Here is an 18533-nt window from a genome sequence, read left to right as displayed (position 1 = left end):
TAAAAATATTTCTCCCTACACTGCTTTGTATTACTGGTTGTGGAGCTCATGGCAGTCACAACAGTAAAATCATCACCAGTCTTTATGTTTTGGCAAGCGAGTTTTCCACACTGTATAAATACTCAACTCATTAGCTCTCATTTTATGAAGAAAGCATAGTTAATCCTTGAGACTTTTTCTTTAAAGCATTCTTTAACCTTTCTACAGGAGCAGCTATACCTAAACATTTGTAAAAATATTCTCAACATTATCAGAATATGTACTAGCCTCTAAGCTAATAAGAGAACTAGGGGGGGAAATTAGCTATCAAGATTCTTTTCTTAATGTTATTTTAGAATAATTTTCTCTTTTTATTAAATGGTTGAAGTTTTGTAATATACCTGGCAATTTTTCAGAGCTTTCTGTCAGCTGTCCACTGGTACTCAAGGGGAACAATTTTTGTAATGGTCCTTCTGTAAATATCTTATTCTTTTTAATTTGGTCAGTATGCCCTGCATATCTTCTAAATGTTTTTACAAAAATATGTCCAAGCATCAAAAATTTCATAATATTCTTAAACATGGAGGTTTAGAACTGTATTGTCAATTGCCCAAATTTTGTAATTTTTACTTAACAGACTATCTTCTTTTTTCAGGCTTCCTTTTCATTCATTCCATTACACTCTTTTAAGTATTATCTTAGTATAATGATTCCCAAGTTAACTTCTTCAGCCCTGACCACTTATCTGAGATTTATATATTTTATATTTCCATGTGTATTTCTAAGAGACAGTACACCCTTAAGAATGGATAAAAATAGAACTATTAACTTCTACCACCATCCCTGAACCTGCGTGTCACTGTCTCCCATTGCAAGAAAATAGCAACAGCAACAGATAAATGTCTAGAAGTTTTCCTGGATTATTCTGTATATCTCAGCACTCACATTCAATCTATGAGCAAGTCCAAAAACTACTCAAGATCTGTCCATTTCTCTCTATTTCTACTATGATCATCTCTACTCAGGGCCACTGCCTTTTACTGTTAGGACTATTTAATTTGCTTTCCTGTTTGAATAATTAAGTCCACTATTGAACTTGTAGAATCCATTCTCCAATCTTCCCTGTTTTGTTTTGTTTTTTTAAGTCTTAATCATATTAAATCATTTCTTAAGCAATTGTATCACTTATTGGAGGATTTTTAAAACTCTCAAATGACTTACAGTAAAATCCTAGGCTCTCTGTGACCTGGCCTCGTCCACCTGTTAGTCACTTGTTCCCTGTGCTCCAGTCACAAGAGTAATCTTTCTGTGCCTGATGAAGTCAATGGGTTCCTGTCATGAAACCTCCACACAAGCTGTTGCTTCTGTCTGTGATGTTCTTGCATTGATTTTTTGCTTGATTGCCAACTCTTTGTCATTCAAATGTCTAGTCATTTTTTTCTGAATACTGACACCCAGTTTTACTTTCTAGTTAGCAACAATCACAAGCTAATTTCTTGTCTGTGTATTGTTTTTCCCTGTTAGAACATAAGCTTTATGGGAAGAAGTAGTTTGTCTGCCTTAGTCACTTAGTCAGAATATAGCACTTAGTCATACTCTCAGTGCCAGTAGATATAGAACATAGTGAAAACTTAGTAGCAATTTTGGAATTAGAATTAGTGGGTTAGTATAACTTGATTAGATACGTGTTATTTCAGCCCTCAGTTATTTGACAGAATTTTGACAGGATCAGTTAGAATGCAAAGGATTAAAACTGAGAATGCAAAGCACTGTTTGAACAATACTAATTTACTTGGTACTTATGGGAAATTATTTTTCCATTAGTGCTACTCCTTCTTAAGTTATTTTAAGTTGTCCACCTAACCCAAAATATTTTAATATTTTTGTCTTTTGTTTTGGGGGAAGAAACTACCACAGGATGATTCTATTATATCATGAGCTTATGCCATAAGTCTTCTCATTGTACAGTTTTATTGAATCTCTTCTCATTGCTTCATTGTTCCAAGGGAATTTCAGATGTGTAACATTATTTTTTCTTACAATCTTTCACTTGAACTGGCAGCCTGAATTCATGTTGTTTCTCTGCCAAGAGTTAAACATCTTTCAGTAAAGACTTTGTGCTCTCCTTGGTTAAGAAGTTTTTCACTGACTTCATATAAGTTTGCCTTTAGGCAAGAATGAAAATACGACAGCCTTTCACGAACTGCTCTTAGATACTTATCCATACACAATTGTGGCGATCTCCACAAAAATAAACTTTCACAGAAAGTTTGCTAAACTCTTTGGATTCTATACAGAAATACACACACACACATACATACATATATAATGAATAACAAACACCCATAAACTCCCATTTCCATTATAATAGACTTTGTGTGGGGTCTTGTTCTTCTGTTTCAGTTCTCTATTAAGGAATAATTTTTACTGAAAATTTAAGTAAACCAGAAGAAACAAATATAGCCATTGGGATGTTGAAAATATTACTCAGTGCAGCAAACTCCTTCTGGTACAATTAGACTGTATTTTTAGGATGCCTTAAAATATACTGTTATCACTCTTTTAGTGGCTACCTGTATGATTTTTTAAAGTGTCAAATGTTCAACATAAATTGTATGCTTTATAGGACTTCCTTCCTTTTTTAGTGCTTTTACATAATGCATACAATAAAAGCATTGTGATCATGATGAGAATGAATGAACAAAATGAAAACTAACAAACATCTTAACGATGATGAAAGTATATGGAAATTTATTTTCATTTTTTAATAAGTACCAAACACCTCAAAGATTTTCTTCACTTTTTGCATAATTCTAAAATAATACTAGTACAGACATGTATTTTACATTTAAATACTTATTAAGTAAAGCCTACATGTATTGTGCCTTAGTTTTTGATTTTCTGCTTTATCTTTTTTGATTCTTACTTATGTAGAATTTTTATGTCACATTTAAAATCTTAGAAGTTACCAAATTTGTCTTATTAAAGAACCCTAGAAGGGAATACCTTAGAAGGGAATCCCCTTGAAGGCATATCTTCTATACTGCTCTGTGTGTGTGTGTGTGTGTGTGTGTTATGTATATGTGTGTGTGTGTTAAGATCAATAAATATTTGTTGAAGTAATTAACTTAAAAGAAATGAAAAAGAATGGTACATAACTGCCCTATGTTATAATGTCAGTTAGTATGGCTTATTTCACTTAGCATAATCCCTTAAGCTCCATCCATTCTGTCACAAATGGAAGGATTTCCTTTCTCACGGCTAAATAATATTCCATTTTATTTATTTATTTATTTATTTATTTATTTATTTATTTATTTATTTATTTATTTATCACATCTTTTTGTATCCATTCATCTAGTGGCAGACATGTAAGTTGTTTCTTTATCTTGACTATTGTGAATAAAGCTACAATGAACATGAGAGCATTAGATATCTCTTCAAGATCCTAATTTCGTTTCCTTTGAGAATATACCCAGAAGTAGAATTGTTGGATCATGTGGTAGTTCTATTTTTAATTCTTTGAGGAACCTCCATACTGTTTTCCATAATGGTTGTACCAATTTTCATTACCACCAACAGTGTACAAGTGTTTTCTCTTCTCCACATCCTTGCCAAACACGTGCTATCTTTTTCATTTCTGTAGTAGCTGCTCTAACATGCAAGATGATATCTCATTATGATTTTGATTTGTATTTCCCTGATGATTGCAATGTTGAACACTTTTTCTTGTGCTGTTGGTCATTTGTATATCTTGTTTTGAGAAATGTCTATTGAGAATCTTGGCCCATTTTTAATCAATTTAATTTTTTTTTAGCTATTGAGTTGTGTGGGATCTTTATATATTTTAGATATTAACCTCTTATCAGATAAATTATTTTGTGAATATTTTCTCCCATTTCATACATTTTTCACTCTATTGATTGTTTCCTTTGCTTGCAGAAGCTTTTCGGTTTAAAGTAGTCACACTTGTCTATTTTTGCTTTTGTTACCTGTGGTTTTGGTGTGATATCCAAAAAGTCATTGCCAAGATCAATATCAAGAAGATTTTCTAAGTGTTTTCTTCTATGGATTTTATGTCTTCAGGTCTTACATTTAAGTCTTTCATCTATTTTGAATTGACTTTTGTATGTGGTGTGAGATAAGGGTTCAGTTTTGTTCTTTTGCAAGTGGATGTCCAGTTTTCCTAATACCATTTATTGAAGAGCCTATTCTTTCCTCATTGTATGTTCTTGGCACCCTTGTTGAAAGTCAGTTGACTGCAGATGTGTAGATTTATTTCTTGGCTTTTTATTTTGTTCCATTGGTCTATATTTCTGTTTTTATGCCAGCTACACTGTTTTAATTACCATAGCTTCAGCATATTTTTTGAAAGCAGGAAGTGTAATGCTTCCAGCTTTATTCTTGCTCAGGATTGCTTTGTCTATTCAGGGCTTTTGTGTGTGTGTGTGGTTCCATATGAATTTTAAAATTATTTTTTCTATTTCTATAAAGAATACTATTGGGATTTAATAGGATTATAATGTGGCCATTCACAGTTTTGTGCTCCACTAGGTTGCTACAGCTTGTTTATACTCTGGAGTTCTCTGAGAGCTATTTTTGTCACTGAATAGTTGCTAACTCATCATTTTTGTGGGAGACAAATACTGGGACCTCCTAGTCTGCCATCTTGCTGCTGTCACTATTACTTTGTAATTACTTTGGTCGGGGTTTTTTTTTTTTTAAATTGTTGTTGTTGATGTTCTTGGGTTTTGAAAGCAGTATTGTGTCTATTTAATCCTTAGTACATCCCATATATACAGTGGAATTAATTTTAAGCAAATCATTCAATATTTAAACTCAATGCAAAGATTAGCAAAGCAGTGCAAGTGCTAATAACTCATAAATAGTAACTATATTGACTATAGGCACATTAGGTGTTGGAGATTAAAATAATCTTCTTACTACTTTTCCTAATAAAAAAACATGCTTATATACATAATCTTGATTTATAAGTCACAATGTTAACTGCCATAGCCTTGGAACCAATTACTGCTCAGTCATACCAAACACAATGATTAATGGAATAATTTCTGGGCTTTTCCATTGTTGCTTTTGAAGATAAATTTTTAATGCTGATTTCTATTAAAAGCAGCTTGCCCAAGTTTCCTGCATCTCTATTCCCATGGATGATATTATCCCACACTGTACTAGTAGAAAATGATCCCTGGTTTTGTGTAAGAAAAAACAGTCTTCTCTTCGGTTCTTTTGTTGGACTGATCAAGATTTGCTCACTCCTTTACCTATTATACTCTTGCTGTGGCATGTACTGCTGATGGCAGTTGCACTTACTTGAAATGTTAGAACTCAACGGTCAATAAACATACATAGTCAGACAATATTGAATCTGTGATTTTGGTTATAACTATGAAACTATGTGTAGGTTAATTACTCTCACTGAATCTCTCTCACATATACACACAGCTTAACTGTAAAGGGGAAACTTAATATTTGGGATACTGTTCTTTTAGGTCAGGGTAACTTTATAGTGAAATAATATCCATAATCATGGATACATTTCATTAACTGCATTAACGACAACTGCATGCACTAGGATATAAGCAGGTTTTGGCAAGGAAAGTGTAATAAGACTGTTAGCATATTTTTTTTCCAGAAAAGATAGAAATTACATATAAAATGTGAAATATCCACTATTACTTTGAATGCTATAAATTTATAATATATAGGAAACACAATGTCATTTTTATTCTAACAGAAATTTAAGATGTAAGACTTACTTAGTAATAAAATTTTACCAATGTAATCTACATTTATTGTATCCCTGTTGTGTGCCAGATGATTTTAAACAAATTATTTAAGCTAATCATCACAATTCCCATATTAGCCAGACTATACGATCCCAAACGAAGTAACTAAGGCTTAGAGAAGTGACTTGAAATCTGGAAAGTTCAAAACCAGGTCTATCTACCTGACAGTGAAAACCCTGCAGGTTCTCCAGACAGATCATGTGTGATTCACTTGGCCAAAGTTGTTAAGGAAGTAAATTTGTTTTTTAACTAGATATTACGGTTGAAGTTAATAAACACTCAAGGTAAAAACTATGAAATAACATTTAGGCCCAGGAGCAGGGGTCAAATGGCCCAAAACTTCTCTCATATCTCATTAAGTTGACACATATAGCATTTTATATTCAAGGTAACAATCTAGGAATTAAATGAAGTTAAGTTTTTCAAGAATGGAGACTCATTTTCAGGAAGGTGCACAATGTTAAACAGATGAAGTTCTTGGGTTATTCCTCCAATATATTCATCTATTTCAACACCTGATCCTACATGTCTGAAATAGTGCAGCACTATTCGAACTGGTCTCTCTGCCTCAAGTCTTCCCTGTGTCAATTTGCCCTGTCAAGCCCAGCTGGCAGACTCATTCTTCCAAAACATGAAGGTAAATGTAACCTCTTTGAAGATAGGAGGAGCTATGATTCTAACCATGCATCGTGTTTGAGAGTTGCTAAGTAATTACCTGTGGTCTCTTCCAGACCTCAGACAGTCTCTCCCCTCTGCCTTTCCAGGGAAAGTGGTGTGGAGACAAGGATCATAGTCATCTAGGCTGATCAGCCTGTTGTTATGTCACTGCAGCTCATCTATGGTACTAGAAGACAGGCTATGGTTACATAGCAATGACAGAAGTTAGCATTAAGTGACCCTGAGGTTCTGGTTTTGTTCTGTTTCTTGACCTTATAGCTGATTACTTACGTGCATTTATTTTGTGGAAAAAAAATCATGCAATTTGATCTGTACACTTTTTTATATGCATGTTATACTTCAATACAATTTACAGAATTTTCAAAAACCTACTTTTCTCTTTGGAGTATGGGATTTGAAACATGCTTCACAACAAATGAATTTTTTTAATCTATTGGATAAAAGTTTTCCCTTTTCTCCCCGCTTATCCATATAGACCACCTCTCTAAGTCATTTGAATGGAAAGGTCAAAAACGGTTATCTTTGTGTGACACCAGCCCCATTTACTACATGTGGATTGGAATTCCGTTCTGGGTCTTTCTTCTTTTGTAAGCTTTTATATTTTAATGCACCTTCACCTAGTAGAGTAATATTTTGACTTTTATTTAAGTTCTGACGTATTTCCTAAGAATTAACATGAAATTCACCAAAACAGAAGGTTGGAATGATATGAAAGTATGGAAAACTCATAGAACAAAAGTGTTGATACTTCTCTGGTGTCACCGATTTTTGGAGAGCTGGGTCTAAGGTTTACAATCTACTCCTCTAGCAGAATGGAAGCTGAAAAGACTTCTGAGTTAAATTAATATAATCCATCTTATTTTTTAAGTATTTATGAATCTACTAGTAGCTTTAGGACAGTGCTTCAAAGAACTGCATTAGTCAATAGAGCTTAAAAAGTAACAGTGCTGTCTGCAGCAACACCTTTCGTTCCCCCTGCCCCACCCAGGCCAGACCTTCTTTCTTGAGCAGAGGAGCTAGTAGGTGACATTTTTTTCAAAACACTTTCTGTATCAGGTTTGCTCTAGGTTAAGAATTCCCGAAACCTTCATGACTCTAAACTGCAAAAGTAATTTTTTTATTCAAAAATGTTCAATTTTTAGTGCCATGTTGTTATTGAGTCCAAACCCGTTCTGCTCACCACATGACAGGCCAATAAATCAGGAGACAAGCTGTTGAGACAAAGAATAATGACTTTATTCGGAAAGCAACAGACCGAAAAGATGTGAGACTAATGTCCTACAGAACCATCTTACCCAAGTCAGAACTCAAGCTCCTTTTATACTAAAAAGTGGTTGGGATGTGGTTGGTTGTTGCAAACTTCTTGATGTCAGAATCCTTTGTTCTTGCAGCTGTCTGGGAAGGTCAGATCATGACGTTTTTGTATCCCTCCAACAAGACAAATGTTATTCTCTGTTCTGCAACTTTTAGTCTCTGTATGAATGGAAAAGTGTTAAACCCTTAAAGGTCAGAGCCTTGAGAATGGGCTATCCTGTATATTTCAGGATATAGGCAACATTCTTTTACAAAAGGTGCAGAACCAGCATGACAGAGCACAGGAAACAGAGCACAGAGTTAGAGCTAAAGGAACAGATCTAATATGGAGTCAGATTTGTTATTCCCTATTACATTATTCCTTTTTCCTCTCTTCTTCCCTATTCACATGTGTTTACAATGCATATGCATACTTTTGAACAAGATGAGTGATACATAATATGGAAACCTACAGGTGAATACTTTTACTTAGGAGAATAAAGTAGAAACTTCCATGAATCCAATGTAAGTAGAAGGAACTTCCTCTATTTCCATTACTTTCTCCAATACATTTTGCCTTCTCCACTATCACTACCCTAATTTTTAAGCTATTGCTTCTGCAAAAAGCCATAGGGTCAGTGGGGAGGGGATGCTATGTTCAGCCACCTCTGACCTTCGTTCTTAGGTTTTAAGGATAAGAGAGACAGGATGAAAAAGAAAAATGTTTAGTTGTTGCATATACATCCAAACTGATTTTTAAAACAGGCTTAAACTTCCCACCAGTGTGATAAAAGGTATGATTTCACTGTTTAGTAATTCTAAAGACTTTACACTAGTACATCTCTATCTCTGATTCTATTTTTACCCTTCCTTATTCATACTTTTTTTAAAAAACATAAAATACTGTATGCATATGTGTGCAAGCTGGAGAAACCCCCAGCAAATAAATAGCCATGAGAATATATACTAGAGGATCTCCTGTTAAACTGGCTATTTGATCATAAATGACAGAGCAGAGAAGAGTCATGCAAAGGCCAGCCAGTAACTCTCACCTTCCTGGAAACTTGAACCTAAACCAAATGTAAGATTTCATGTATTTCACAAATGACAGCCATACACTTCCTTGAAGTAACATAAAGAAGATAATAGTAAGAAATTTCAAAACGCTTAGGAGGCCCTTTTTCTCCCCACTAGAGCCCTTAAGTGGATGCACATTCACTTGTTAGCAATAGCCAGTAACCTGCAGTTTGCAAAATTATTTAGGATGCACTTCCATATACATACTGCCACCTGCTGGTCATTGTCTATATATCTGCCCACAAGACATTCCAAATGCTGATTTTTTTTTTTTCAGGATGTGGTTGTTTCAGAATTCAATAATCAGACTTTGGACTTCAAATGAATCATTCTATTACTTGTTAGAAAAATGCATTTTTATCAACATCTAGATGCAAGGAAACAAGCACTTCTGATCATAATGGTGACTTTTATATAGATTTTGTGCTTAAGTGAATCAATTTTTAAATGACAATATGAAGCAAATCTAGTGAAATATATGGCCAGGTTTTCATAAATACATTGTGCATGATCAAGTGATTTCCAGTAGTCTTTGGTTACTTTATCATTTTGTATGATTTTTAATTTATAAATTCATTTAAGTTAAAACTACCTGATGCTTTTAATAGTAGCTGCCATTAATGTGGAGAGTGTATTATAGCCCAGTACATATGTTATCTGTTTTCATTCTTATAATGTATTATTGGACATTTACTGAAAATGCCCCCATCTTAAAGATGAGCTCAAGGACACAACTGATGTGAAAATAGATCACTGCATGTTATGAAATATTAGACAAACCACTTTTATATTAAACCAGTTCTTTAAAATGGATCATCTAGACTTTAATTGGTTGTGACCATACAAAAACTGCAAGCCACTTTTTTCTTTTATAATAAGTATCATTATGATTGTACATTTAATTCTAAAGCACTCTATGTGGAGAAAGCCCACATGAAGCTCTCTGGCTGCTTAAAAACACAAAATTGAACAAGTAAGGTATATAGTTGGATAATAGTATAAGTAACCAATATAGGACTAAAATGAAAATTCAGACATTTTTAAAAAAGGGTCATGTGCTATGTATTTAAATATGGAAACCAAAAAATGTTTTAAAAAACACGTCTATGATAATATCTATGTTATTACTTAATGTAAGTATGAGACCTTTTTTTTCCAAACAGATTCTGGTGATTAAATTATTAGTAAAACGGGAAAATTCTTAAAACATGTATTTAGATCACTAGATAATTTCTAACAAAGATATATTAATCCATTTTTTTGAAAAGACTGTCACAAATCCTGAATGTAGTCGGCTCCTGTGTATCCACTTACATTTATTTGAGAGACACAGACGACATTAGAAGAATGAGAAACCTGATTTGTTTCACCATGCTCCTGCTAGAAGGCATAGCTTTATTTATACTTAACCATATTTATAGTAACCATGTGTTTTTTATTTTACGGGACAGTTGAGACATCATACAATTATATACTTTCCATTAAAGTTAAATTTATAACGAATATGATTGTACTTTTTGCCTTTAGAATACATTGTTTAAATATGCTAAATTTATGGTTGGCTAATGTATGTATTCTTTCTATAATTAAGCTGTCTTAGGATAAAGGATTTTAGTTGTATCAGAGAACAAGTGTGACTTAGGATCTTGTATTTTTTAGTTTGTCTAGAAACTTCCAGCTTAATGAAATGACATAAAGGGTGGCCATCCCTATGTAATAGGACTTTAGTTATCAGTTGAAAGTCTATGTTGTCAATGCTCTTTTAGTAGCTCACTAAGTTGTTACTCTACATTTGGGTGTTTATTCTTTTATTCAAAGCAAACATAAGCTTTATCCTGTTAAAATTGGATTACTTTGTAGTAATCTATATGTATTCTGAAGGTATATATAGGGGGCTTCTGCTATTTCATAAGATTATGTATAATAAAAACCTGGGAAGACAGTGTGGTCCTGAAGGGAGAAGTGGAGGCATATCCACACTACTTTTATGCCTACCTGCATGATACGATGCTTTTTTTTTTTTTTTTAAGTGGACTTCAGGTAAAGCCCATTTTTCCTGCAATCTTGATATTCTATAAACCATACATTTACAGTTCCAGATTATTACAAGATAAAGTAAATCCCATGTTAAAAAGCTTATTTTCCCTTCAGAATGTTGATATTTAAATTTAATAGCTATACGATTTTATAAAACATGGCACATACAGGTTATTTCTTCTTTTCTCGAACTGAACTATCAGCACTTCCACGTATTACTCAAGCTGTGCTTTCAGAAGTGAACTCCAAACCATTTTCCAACTGTGTCCAGGATATTTTCCTCTGATTATCTGTTAAGTCAACACACATTTCCTAGGGAACTTCAGTGACACCACCGCCCACTGCCACCACTAAATGCTGCTCTCCGGCCCCAAGAGGACACATACATGGATAAGGCACAGGCTATGCCCTCCAAAAGCTAACAGTCCGAGAAGAGAGTTACAGGTAGAGATGTGTTGATAGATGTTTACCAACCAGCTCTTGAGGGAAGGAGAGAGCCTGATAAGAAGCATTTGCCAGTTTTTAGGGTGTAAATGCTCCCATCATGACTGATTTCAAGCTACCAACTTGTGTGCCTGAACTAGGGCTAGGGAAGAAATGTGCACACTTGATCCTTGCAGGTTGGTGAAAGCCAGCTGTAGCAAACTTGTTGTCTGCTCAGTCGTCTTTTCTAGCACCATGTGTTAAGTGACTTGATTGAGGCGTGTCATTGTGCGGAGGAAACATGGGAGAGTGGGGGAAGTTTTATTGATTAGAATCGGTGAGACGGCTTCCTTAACCCAAACTATGCATCATCTCAGTACTTCTTCAACTTGGTTCTCATCCTGATCTGCTTGCTTATATTATTACATAACAGTATTTTTTCAATTACTTGGAAGTCATGAAATCTTAGATTTACCATTGTTCCCTGTTATTCTGACAACCACACATCATTCCATTTTGATGCACGATTACTTATTCCTTTCTTAAAACGTGAGTATAGATTCCCCAGCTTTGATTCCCACTGACACAACCCCTCCACCCTGGTTCAAGACCCCTTTTATGACCAAGATCAACCAAACATGTACGTTCAACCTACTGAACAAGAGATTGCCTGTTAGCATTTTCTGCCTCCTTCTTGGCATCTATTATATCTATATTTTCATTGTAATTCCTTAGGTATCATTATGAATCCTCCTTCAATCACCTACAATTTGCTTGAGGGCAAACACTTTTTTTTTTAAATGTGATATCCATAGGACCTCAAATAGTGTCTCACGTTAAGTTATTCCCAATAGATATCTAGTCAATAAATAAATTTCTAAACATTTATTTAGATAAGGGATAAATGTTTATTCCTCATTTGTGCTTTAGCTGTCCTTCCTATCTATTTCTACTTCAGTTTTTATTTCCTGCAACAGAGTATTGTTTTCCTACAACATTCATTCCCCTCTTCCTTCTAACAGATGGACTCAAAGTGGCCACTCTTGCAGCTAAATAACTCTATTTGTTGGCCTCTTTGTGGCTCAGAGTGGCTATGTGACTAGTCACATCTGAGAATATGTAATTAGAAGTGTTCTGGGGTAATTCCAGGAAGTCTCCTTAAAATGATGGTGGATTTCCTTCCCACTTTCTGTTTTCTTTTGCTGGAATGCAAATATAAAGGCTGAAGTTCCAAATGCCACGTTAGAACATGAAATGTCTGAGGGTGAAAGCCAATGGATGCCGTGGACAAGGATGCTGGAGTAGCAAGATAGAAAGAGCTTGTGTGCATGATATAACTGAACCAGCATATTAACTAGCAATGAGAATCTTCAGGAATTATTTTACTGGAGAGAGGAAAAAAACCCTAAACTCTCCTATAAACTAGTAGTCTTATAAACTATTCTTATTTAATGCCACATAAAGGAGAAACAAACTAATCAGCATCATTCTCAACATTTTATATTGTTTGAAATTTGTTTTCAAAGTTCATTTTGTTTCCTGTGATCATCACCACTTGTTTCCTTCACGCACTGTATCTTTGGCTTGTGTATCTAAATCAGTTGCTGTTAAGAGATTTCTCAGAGCTCCATATTGGTTTTGAGGCCCCACCAAATATCAAAGCCCCAGTGGATCTGTATGTGATTATTGTTTGTCTCTGATTTTTAAAGCATCCCTCAGGCATATCCCATAAAAAAAGTCAGGTTTTCTAAGTCAAAAAAGCTCTTCCGTTATCTTGGCAATGAGGGATCACTGTGAGCAGGCCCATTTAGCAGTTTGTCTTTGGAATATGTTTCTTTTCTTTTTTTTTTTTTTTTTCTTTCTGGGTTTAGCCTTCTTTTGATATATCTTAGTGGGATTCATGACTATGTGGAAATACCAGGAGTATGTATTACTCATTTTGAAAAGGTTGGGGACTTTGGTCCACTTCATAAGGGACATTCCTCCAAATATTACAGTGTAGGTAGCTTCTTGTCATCACAGATGTGGAATGGAAAACAATTTTGTGTATATAATTCTTCATAGTTTATAAAGTCTTCACCACCAGTTATCTTATTGGAGCTTCACAAAATCTAGTGAGAAAAGAACCAGTATTACTCTTTATATGTTGCAGAGGAAAGAATGGAGACCCAGGGGACCTCCTCAAAGAAATTAGAAGTAACTGAATGCAATACAGTTGGTTTTGATTCTAACTCTCACAATCCTCCCTCTTTAATATTTCCTTAGAAATATTCCTTATTGAGCCATCTGAGAACTTACAACAAACACTTTAAAAGGGAATTAGTAAAACTTTGCATTTGAACATCAAGAGGAATTTATTAATTCTCAAATATCTATTGACTGCTTTAATCATGAGTGTGGGCTAAGGTATGTTGCAGTAACTAACTGGCCATATGTTTCAGTGGTTTAAAACCACAAGAGTTGATTTATCATTTGCTGCTTGCAATCACATCCAGAATAGATCAGCCAGACCAATCTGATCATTAAGTCAGCCAGAGACCCAGGGTGATGTAGGCATCATCTTGGTTCACACTTCCACAATCACTGAGGTAAGGAGAGAAGAGTGGCACAGTGCCCTTAGCGAGCAATTGCATGTTTCCACATGAACGTGACTGTCATCATTTATGCTCACATTTTATTGGCCAGCACGAGGCCCTAAGAAAGGTATATTGGTTTTCTAAGTCTGCTGTAGCAAATTACTACAAACTCGATGGTTTTAAAAACAAATTTTATTCTCTCACAGTTTCGGAGGCCAGCAATCTAAAATCAAAGTGTGGATGAGGTTTTGTTTTCCCTGTCGGCTCTCGGACACTGTCACACATCTAACTCGTAGTCCTAATACAATATAAGAAGGACAGCTTAGAAGTTCTATCCACCAAGTTATAATGCCCTTCAAATGTTGAAGCTGGGCCATGATAAACTTAAATATGCTACATCCCTTTGAGGACTGGCTTTATATTTTGCCATTTTTCATGAAGGTCAGCTTTGTATGTGACATTAAAACACTTATTCCTCACCCTCTGATTTTCCACTTCCTCCTCTTTTCTTGGTAGCCACTGATTAGATTCCTGTCTATTTAACAGCAAAGCCAAGAGGGGTTGTGTCAAACATATTGTTAAATGGATTACAATTTCCAGTATTTTAAAAGAAGTTAATGAAGCTGCCACTCTAATTTGGTTATTACCATCAATGAGATTTCAAATTACATATTCCTCTAGGTGGAAAAAAGTTATTATAGATTATGTGAATTCAGTTACACTAGCAGAGGATTGTATATTTTCTAACATATTCTTGATTATTATTTAAAGCCATGTTTAGCTTTCACTGAGTTACTTCTGACTAGATAGATACCTCTCCCTTTGATTTCACTGTGATAATGTCTAAATATTGCCTTTCAGAATCTTGGCTACTTTCAAGTGTATATATATATAATCCTCTCAATTTGTTCTTTGAAACATGCACAGTCTTTGAATTCCTTTAAGCCCATCTGTACTGCGCACCTCTGTATGTAATGTCAGTAGTGGAAAGTTCATCCTGAGAACAGAGATGATGAACAGGACACCTCAGCGGGGAAATTTAAACTAAAAGAAAAACATTTATTGGCATGAGCTGTAAGAGGGAGAAAGATGTATACAGTATGGAAGACTTTCTGCCAGCTCCTTAACTGTGACTCCCAAAAGCCTTCATCCAAAACAGAAAGAATTCCTCCCCATTTGATGTAAATTCCTTTGCACTAGAAGAATCTGCATTGGACACGAGGGACGAGATAGGCATGCTTTCAAGAATCCACAGAGGTTAGCAGGAAATCAGGAAAGACAAATGGCAGCCCAAGAGGAGAGTAACTTTGTATCTTAGAAACCTGTGGACCAAATCCAGAACAAGGGAGGGTTCTTTAAAAGCGAGGCCAGTCAAGCCCCTGATAAATTTGATTTAAATTAAAACACATCTCTTCCATGTCTTAAATGTGGATCTTGCTTTGTAACTGACAACAAATAACACAGGGGAAATCTGGCAGCCTGGCCACTAAGCTGGAGTTTGGCCCTGCCTTCGATTTAATCTGTAGCCTTGAGTAAGTCACTAAGCTGTCAAAGCCATTGGATTGCAGATGTTTAAATGACTGAAATAATATTTACCTAACTCAAAGGAGCACTTTGAGGGTTTCATTAATTCTTATTTGCAAAGTGTCTTTTTCTCTTTAAGACCTTTAAGTGAAAAGTGCTGAGATATATAAAGTAGTATTATCATTTTCCTTCTAATTGATTGATTGCAATATGTAGTATTATGCTGGTTTTCACCAATAAGAGTCAAGTCAAAATCTAACACTGACTATGTCTTAAATTTTGCCTTTTTTTCCTTGATGAATGTCCCAGGCTAAATGTACAATATATCTTAAATACATGACAAGAAAAGAGGTAAAGACAACTCCATGTGCACATTTATCTTACTGTATTCAGTAGACAGGCATTGGTCTCAAGGTAATGGATAGTCATTATCTCAAATATTTGAGATTAAAACCACACTTAGTTAAAAAAAAAGTTTTATGCCTTTGTGGTTTAGTGCATCATATCTTTAATTGTAGAGGAATTGGACATCTCTCTTTAGGCGTCTTTTATACTTTTTCTATTTAACAACTTCCAAACCACTCTTTCTCACACACACACAGAAATATATACATATATATATGTGTATATATATGGCTTATGCATTAGCAACTATTTTACATCATGAGTGTTATATATATTACTACAGTTTTTATTTTAAAGCAACACTAGGATCAAGATTTTTCTTTTTCAAGATTGGTATTATTATTTCAATGTAGAAACTGAGACTTGGGTTAAGAAACTCTGGAATTGGGACCAGAGAGAAAACTTGTCTGAGTAGAGATGTGGGTCCACCAACGGCGTATACAGGGTGAGGAGTCTAGGCTGGCTGGAGCAAAGGGATCAGATGGGGAAGGGTAAAGATGAAACTAGAGAGAAAGTTTAAGTTTGTACCGGGAAGATGGGAAGATTTTTTTCTTAAGAACTCAGGCTCATTGCGAGGGGAGCGCACGAATGTTCACCTATGACAATAGTTTGGCTTTTCAGTTTTTCTGCACTGTCTTCTTGTTTCAGGTAGACACCTATCACTGTTTCTACTTAGTTGATGTGAGTGTCATGGAGACTGGTGCAGTATCTGATGCTTTTATATTTTCCTTTTTTTTTTGTTACCCAGCTTCTATTAAGCACAGTTATGACATGTGCCACCAGTTCCCACTTGAGGTTCCAATACTTTGTTCAATCTCAGTCCATGGGTGTCTGTTGACAGTATTCCTGATGCCAATGATGGCATGTGACCTAAGACTTACTACCTCCGGAACAGTGATTAGATTAATGACAGATATAGGACTCAAGTCAAGCCAATCAAAGCGAAAGGCAGTAAATTGAGACTTTTAGTTGGATTAAGAGTAGTGAACACATCCTTTAATGCAGAACTGAAAAGGATGTGGGTTAGAGCTGTTGCTGTACCCATCTTGACAAATTAAAGGAACTAGAGCTGAGATTAGGAGGGAAACACCATTCTGATGATATAATTTATGTAAATGTTCTTGATAGATCTGTGACTGAAACTAATTCTGTTTACTAGGCTTTTTAGGAATATGAGTTTGATGGGTGAATTTACACTCCCTCAAGATGTTCAGGGCCTAGTCCTTGGAACCTATGCATTTGCTAGGTTACACAGCAACGGGAAATTTGTGTTGTCGATGAAAGTAAGGCTGCTAATCAGCTGACTTTAAAATAAAGAGATTATTCTGGATAATCTGGTGGGCCTAATGTAATTGCAAGAGTCTTGGCTAGTAGAAGAGGGAGACAGAAGTGGATGGTCAGGGAGATGTAACTATGGAAGAAGGGTCAGAAAGTGGTAACATTGCCGGGCTTTGAAGATGGAGAAATGGGGCTGTAACCCAAGGAATGTGGGCAAACTTTAGAAATTGTAGAAGTCAAGAAAACAGATTCTTCCCTAGGCTTTCCAGAAAGGAGTGCAGCTTGGTAACAACTTGATTTTAGCCCAGTGAGATCCGATTCCAATGACTAACCCCCAGAATTATAAGATAATAAACTTGTACTTTTTTAAGCCACCAAGTTTGTAGAAACTTATTGTAGCAGGAATAGAAATTCCAATAGCAAATAAATTCCCCCTTCCTTTGTTTTTTGTTTTTGTTTTGGGGGTGAGGGTCATTTTCTTTCACTTGCAGCAAAGTGATTTACTTGGCTGAGATGAGAAAATATATAAAGAGCTTAAAAATGATTTAAATAGACCCAGGGTTTTGTGACATGGCTGAGGAACTATATAAGATATCCACAGTTCAGCAACTTTGTCATCAGTTTGAGAAACTTAAAGGACTTTCTGGAATTTGCTAATTCTTTGGAAAATTGGTACTGAGCATGCTTATGTCCAGAGAAACCTAGGGAGCTCTTAGGTAAATTTTATATTGTTATCTATTTTACTTTAATGCTTTTAATATCTATCTATCTATATACCAATAATTATTATTTTTAAAGGTGATGCTTTTCATAAGATCCTTACAAGATATATTGTTAAAAGTAAGCACAGGGTTAATAGACTTAATTTAACATAATCAAGCAATTTAAATAAGATGAGTTTTCTATACATAATCAAGAAAAAGTTGTATCAGTTTAGCCCAACATAGGGGAATTTGGTATTGCATTTCATGAATTATGACTATGAAGTATCTGTTTTATTTACTACTTATAAAACTGTATTGCTCATGAAATGTGGTTAATCATCCTCTTATGTCCTGGGAAAAACAAAACAAAATGTTGCACTGTGTAGAAATGATGCCTCCATCTCTTTAAAAAATATCAGCCACATAGCTTTTTAACTGTTTTCCAAATCATAATGTGTCTCAGAGCGTTAGTGGATTATAGAATCCCAACATGCGTTTTTGATTCAGCCATAGCTTGGTGCCTTGGAGGAGCTCTGCAATTGAATCAAGTAACTTCTGATTGAAACATATGTGTCTCTTCCTTTTTAAAAGCTGCCTAATTTGTGTGTATACACTTGTATTCACAACAGCAGTCATGCAAATTATTAACAATCATGAATTAACTTAACTTTATATGTACACTTAAAATAACCTCATCTATGATAATAATTTTATAGTTGTAACTGAAAATAAAAGTGAATATAATATGTGAA

Source organism: Camelus dromedarius, chromosome 7 (assembly GCF_036321535.1).
Source record: "Camelus dromedarius isolate mCamDro1 chromosome 7, mCamDro1.pat, whole genome shotgun sequence".
In the NCBI taxonomy this organism is placed as follows: domain Eukaryota; kingdom Metazoa; phylum Chordata; class Mammalia; order Artiodactyla; family Camelidae; genus Camelus; species Camelus dromedarius.
Note: the sequence above shows the minus strand (reverse complement) of the source record.